The following is a 6,000-nucleotide window of genomic DNA, read 5'->3' as shown; positions in this document are numbered from 1 at the left end:
GTACTCATGAAAGAACAAGCTTGGGTTATTTCCCATCTCAGAGGGAACAAAGCCACAGATTCAGCTGCACCGCAGGGCCTCTGTGTGACAGAGGAATGAGGGAAGTGCTAGTTAAACCCATTAAAGGAAGGGTGCCTGTACAAGTGGGTCAAGGGACACCCTCCCCAGGTGATCACATTTAATCCATGCACTGAAAATCCTAGCACTCTGGAGGCAGAGGTAGGAGCATCTCAGAGTTTAAGGCCAGCCTGATCTACAGAGAGTGTTCCAGGACAGCCAGGGCTATACAGAGAAATCCTGTCTCAAAAACAAAACAACAACAAAGAAATATTAAAAAGTTCAAAAGTCATCCTCAGATACATATTGAATTTGAGGCCAGCCTGGGTTATATACAACCCTGTCTCCATCAAGCTAGCAGTACCATCTGCACTTTGAGGGTGGGAGGATACAGGGTCACCATACGTAGCCCTGGCTGTCCTGGAACTCTCTATGTAGACCAGGCTGGCCTCAAACTCACAGAGATCCACCTGTCTCTGCCTCCCCAGTACTGGGATTAAAGGTGTGCACCACTATGTCCAGCACCATCTGCATTCTATAAAGGCTAACCCTCTCTAAACCAACTGTGTGCAGGGTGGATTAGAATGAGAACAGAAGAAAAAGACAGGGAAGAATGGGAAGATCCCTACAGTTCAGTGAGTCTTTGTCCTGAGGAATGGCTTCCTTCTGTCCACAGAAACGATGACCCAAAATCTGGTTGAATTCAGTTAAGAAAAACATCTACATTTCTGCACTTTGGCACATTCAAGCTAGCAGGTGTGTGTGTGTGTGTGTGTGAGAGAGAGAGAGAGAGAGAGAGAGAGAGAGACAGACAGACAGACAGACAGACAGACAGACAGACAGACAGACAGAGACAGAAACTGCTTCGGTTTTGGGGAGACAGTTTCACTATGTAGTCCTCAAGCTCTTTATTCTTTCACCTACACACACACACACACACACACACACACACACACACACACACCTTAAGACACTGTTTTTGAAATGTCTGCCTTACTGTTTTTGAAAGGTCTGCCCCCTGACCTGTTCTAGTAATTTAGTTCTGTCATCCTAAAGAACTACTAATCTGTTTCCTGTCTCTATGGATTTGCAGATTTGAGACATTTCACATAAATAGAATTGTGTAATATGTGACTTTCGTGTCTAACTTCTTCCACCTAGCATAATGCTTTCAAGGCTCATTCATATTATAACGCATATCAGTTTTTGTGGCCAGCTTAATAATGTCCTGTTGTAAGGACAAAGCCCATTTTCCATTCACTAACTGACAGACATTTGAACTCTTTCTATTTTTGAGCTATTATGAATAACACTTCTGTGAATGTCCAGTATACATTTTTTTATGTGGATATGTTTTGTTTCTAGTGAATAGAATTCAGCAATTCATATATATACAACCAAAGGAGCTTCCACCCTAAGTTAACTCGGCTTCTCTTGTGGCTTTGAATGCCAAAGAGAAAGCAGCTGATGTGCCAAAGCCATCTTCCCAAGAAAACAGGTTTGGTCACAGAGAAAGCAGCAGCACTCCGCAGTGAGGGTGACCTCATGCCGCCCACAATTGCACACAAAAGGAAGCAAATGTCAGTCCACCCTCCCTCCTGTCTCTAAGGAAGGGAATTGGACCCAAACCCTCTTCCCCTGTGAAGGAGACAAAGTTTTGCTTTAAGGCCGAGTTTCAAGTAGCCCATGCTATAATGCAGGACTCCAAATAAAGCCAAGGGTGACCTTGAACTTCTGATCCCCCTGCTTGCCTTGCCAAGTGCTGAGCTTTAACCCCAGGTTTTTGTGCATGCTAAGCAAGGACTTTAACAACTGAGCCACATCCTCAGCTCCCCAAAAGACAAGGACTTTTCAAGGAGGAAACTCAGAATCTCAGAACTGGCAACTCAGAGTTTGACAAGTGTATGTAGAGTTCGAACTGTGTACAGAGTGGTTCTGTGTACAGAGCTTATGAGAAAACACTGAGCAACGGCAATCAGAAAGGAAGGACTCACCTTCCAGCCAAAGGTCAATATGACACTTTCGTAAAGAAAGCAAACAAAACTTAATGCAGCCAGTGCTGAAGTAAGAAAGAGTTATGAATAACCTGGCCCATGTATCTGCAGATCCCAGGACACCTCCTCCTCCAGCAGCCAATGTAGTAAGGCCAAAGTCACATACAGTACTAAAAGCTCCAGGCTGGACAGAACCAACTGACCTCTGGTCGATAGTAAATGCTGTCAATGTACTTGACAGTGCAGGGAGTGAGATTTATATCTCAATATTGTTCTAGCAGTATTTCACCAGCTCTGCCAGCCCTGTGTGATTAGAAATAGATCCTACTAGGTGTCACAGCTCACTCCCAGAATCCTTAGATGTATGGGAAATGGGGAAATGGAGTGTCGAGGGAGCAGACGTACCTAGAGAGGGGTGTTGTGAAGCTTGAGCTAGGAGAGAGACTAATGTTACAGTGTTATAGAACAAAAAACTCTGAGGTTCACAAGACAATGGCCTGTCTCCCTTAATGGAAGCTTGTAACCTACAAAAAAGCCTAAGCAGCAACAAGGACCTTAACATTAAAAGCTGACCAACAATATTCTGGAGAAATCATTCAAAGTACTATTTTAGGACTACGATGTGGATCAGGAGAGTGCTTGCTTGCCTAGCATGATCAAAGCCCTGGGTCCATTCCCAGCATAAATAAACCAGGGTGGTGGTGCACACATGTAAACCCAGCTCTCGAGAGGTAGAAGCAGGGGATCAGAAGTCCAAGGTCACCCTCACCTATGGAGAAGTCTGAGGCCAATCTTGGCTTCTTAAGGCCCTGTCTCAAATAAGAAAAAGGAAGAAAAAGCAAAGAAGAAAGAAGGGCAGGGCAGGAGGGAAGGGAGGGAGGGAGGGAAATGCTATTTTTAAAAAAGTATTTCTTAGGAATGGACGCAGATGTGGAGTTTCATTTCCGTGTATGAAACAAATGAAATGTTCTGTCTTTACCTTGGAGAAGGTCTGAGGCAATAACTGTGCTGACCCCAGACCCTGGTCACTTTCAAGAGTGTCAGTCTCATCCACAGCTGACTGCCTGAGTGGCTTTGGGCTACCACTTGAGGAGAATTTCAAATTCTCTGTTGCTTTGTTTTGATCTTTCCTCCTTTGGAGAAAACTGAACCTAGGGCCTTGTACAAGCTAAGCAACACTGCAACACAGAGCTTCACTTGAAGCCCAAGCCAGTCAACATTGGTTGTCTGGTTTCTGATATGCTCAGCAGAAGACCTGGACATCAGGCATCTATCTATAGAGCAGGTATCTAGATACGGCTCTAGTGCCTTCATAGAAACTTGGAGATTTCTGTTTAGTCCCAAGTCTGCTCAGCTGTGGTCCTCAGACCAAGCAACCCTCAGGCACCCTCAGCCACAGGGATAGTAAGTTACATCCCTGCTCTGTAGTTCCCTGACATGGGCATCATTATACTTGTGGATAGGCTCCATACCACCTCTTCATTCTGAGCCCTATAATGTGACCATCTAGATATCTCCAGTAGGCCCTTTCTTTAGCCAGGTGATGTCCCTGTCTCCTGTCCAGTTTCACTTTACCTCTTGGCTAGCTGCCCGGACTTTGGCTGAGGTTACTGTAGTGCCTCTCCAGGCACTAGAAATCCAAAGGTACAGAAGTCCACTGGGCAACTGGCCTCTGACCTTGTACTTCTGGGTCTCAGTTACATCACTTGAATTTCTTTGCCTTCCATCCTTTCTCCAGCCCAGGACCAAGCATTCTGAAGAGAGGGGAAGTGTTGGGGCTCTCCAGGGGAACCAACCAAAAGGAGACATAGGAGAATCTCCAAAGAGAATTGCTAGGAGACATCAGCTCTCACAATTGTGGAGAGTAAGACATCGCACAGTCTGCTGCCTCCAAGCTGGAAGCCCAGGACGTCAGCTCTGTAGCTTCAATCCAAACTTAGGGAGGAGAGTGAAAAGGAGGAGAAGGGAGTTGGGGGGGGAGAAAGTAATGCCTTACAGGGGCATCTAGAATGCAAATACAAATTCCCTTTTCAACCGTCCTCAGAACTCACAGAAGTGAGGCTCACCACATCCTGTATCAGGAGAGAGCATGGTTTCCAGCTCACAGTGGATTCTACCAGACAATTTTCTGCATACATGAACATGCAGAAGTGGTTTTTGTTTGGTTTTGGTTTTGGTTTTTTTGAGACAGGGTTTCTCTGTGTAACGATGGCTGTCCTGGAACTCACTCTGTAGAACAGGCTGGCCTCCAAGTCAGAGATCCCCCTGCTTCTGGCCCACTCCCTGTCCCACCTTCCACACCCCTACCCCACCCCACCCCCACACCTGCTGGGGCAAAGGCATGTGCCACCATGGCCCAGCTGTATAAGTGTTTTGAATGCTGTTTGTTCTATTTTATTTTATTTATTGGGTATGTGTATGTGGATATGAGAGTGCCAGGGAGCAGGTATGGCAGTCAAAGGACAACTTGTGAAAGTCAGTTCTCTCCTTCCTCTACATGGGATCTGAGAATTGAACTCAGGTCATCAAGCTCCGGAGCAAGTGCCTTTCCTTGCTGAGCCATCTCACCAGTCCCTGTTTTGTATGTTTTATCTCACATATTAGATTACATAAAACACTGTTCTTTAAGTTGGCTTGATGTTAAATCAGAAGCCCGTACACCGGGGATCCAGGCACAGTCCTGTTCTCTTCAGCAATCACAGTGTTAATCACTGTTCCATCGATTCAACTTTGTTTCAGGCTTCTTTCTGTCTTTGCAAGCATGCTGCAATGAGTAGTGTTGGGGCTCTCCAGGGGAACCAACCAAAAGGAGACATAGGAGAATCTCCAAAGAGAATTGCTAGGAGACATCAGCTCTCACAATTGTGGAGAGTAAGACATCGCACAGTCTGCTGCCTCCAAGCTGGAGGCCCAGGACGTCAGCTCTGTAGCTTCAATCCAAACTTAGGGAGGAGAGTGAAAAGGAGGAGAAGGGAGTTGGGGTTTCTCTGTGTAACGAGAAATTGAATGGATAGATGTACATTCTGGTGGGTCATTCTATTTGCCATTTTTTAAAAGACAGAGAGTGGAGGGGGGGGTGTTGAGTCAAGGTCTCACTATACAGTCATAATCCCTTGGCTAGCCCATCACTTCCAGCTTGCTTTCTGAAACTTTCTGAAACCAAGACACTGCCTAAAAGATTGCAACCATGAACACTCCTAACACTGAAGGCAACAATAGGTTTTCTTCTTTTTCATTTGGGGGAAATTGGGAATGAAACAGCATATTGCTGCATTTATTTTTCATTTCCCTGTTGTGAGGGAATCTCCAGGGTCTTACCTTTTTATTCATAAGCAGGGAGAATCCAGACCCAGGCAACCTCAGGCACCAAACGCATGGTGTCAAATGTATTCATAGCAACTGGATTTGTATGTGGAAATATGGGATTCTCTATGCATCTTCCATGCTTATTATCATGTGTAAGCCACCGATGAAGATAGCATTATATAATGATGAGAACTGGGAGCCTTGAGTTAGTGTCTCACCATGTAAGTCCAGAAGGTCATCTAAATTACCTTTGCTTGCTTGCTAGTGACGTAAGAGTTGTTTTGAAATACCCCCAGTGACCTTTCAATCTGAGCTTAGTTCTTGCTCTTACACTTCAGTTCCACATCAGTTTTTTTCTTTTTTGCTGTGTCAAATAGTATTAACCAGTGCACTTCCATGTAAAGTGATGAAGTTTACGCTGTTCACTAAAAACTCATCCTAGTCGTTTGTATTGACACGTAATTTTTATTTCACATTTAATTTTTTCAGGCACAATTACTTGGTCCACTTTCAACTAGCGTAATTCAAAAAAGAAAGGTTTAGTAAAGATTTTTTAGTAAACTAACTGGAATATAAATGAGTAGTAATTTTTAAATGGTATTGGAAAATATGAAAAAGAAAATTACCTTTTTTCTTAAGTAGT

Source organism: Cricetulus griseus, assembly GCF_003668045.3.
Source record: "Cricetulus griseus strain 17A/GY chromosome 1 unlocalized genomic scaffold, alternate assembly CriGri-PICRH-1.0 chr1_0, whole genome shotgun sequence".
NCBI lineage: Eukaryota > Metazoa > Chordata > Mammalia > Rodentia > Cricetidae > Cricetulus > Cricetulus griseus.
This window is presented reverse-complemented; position numbering follows the sequence as displayed.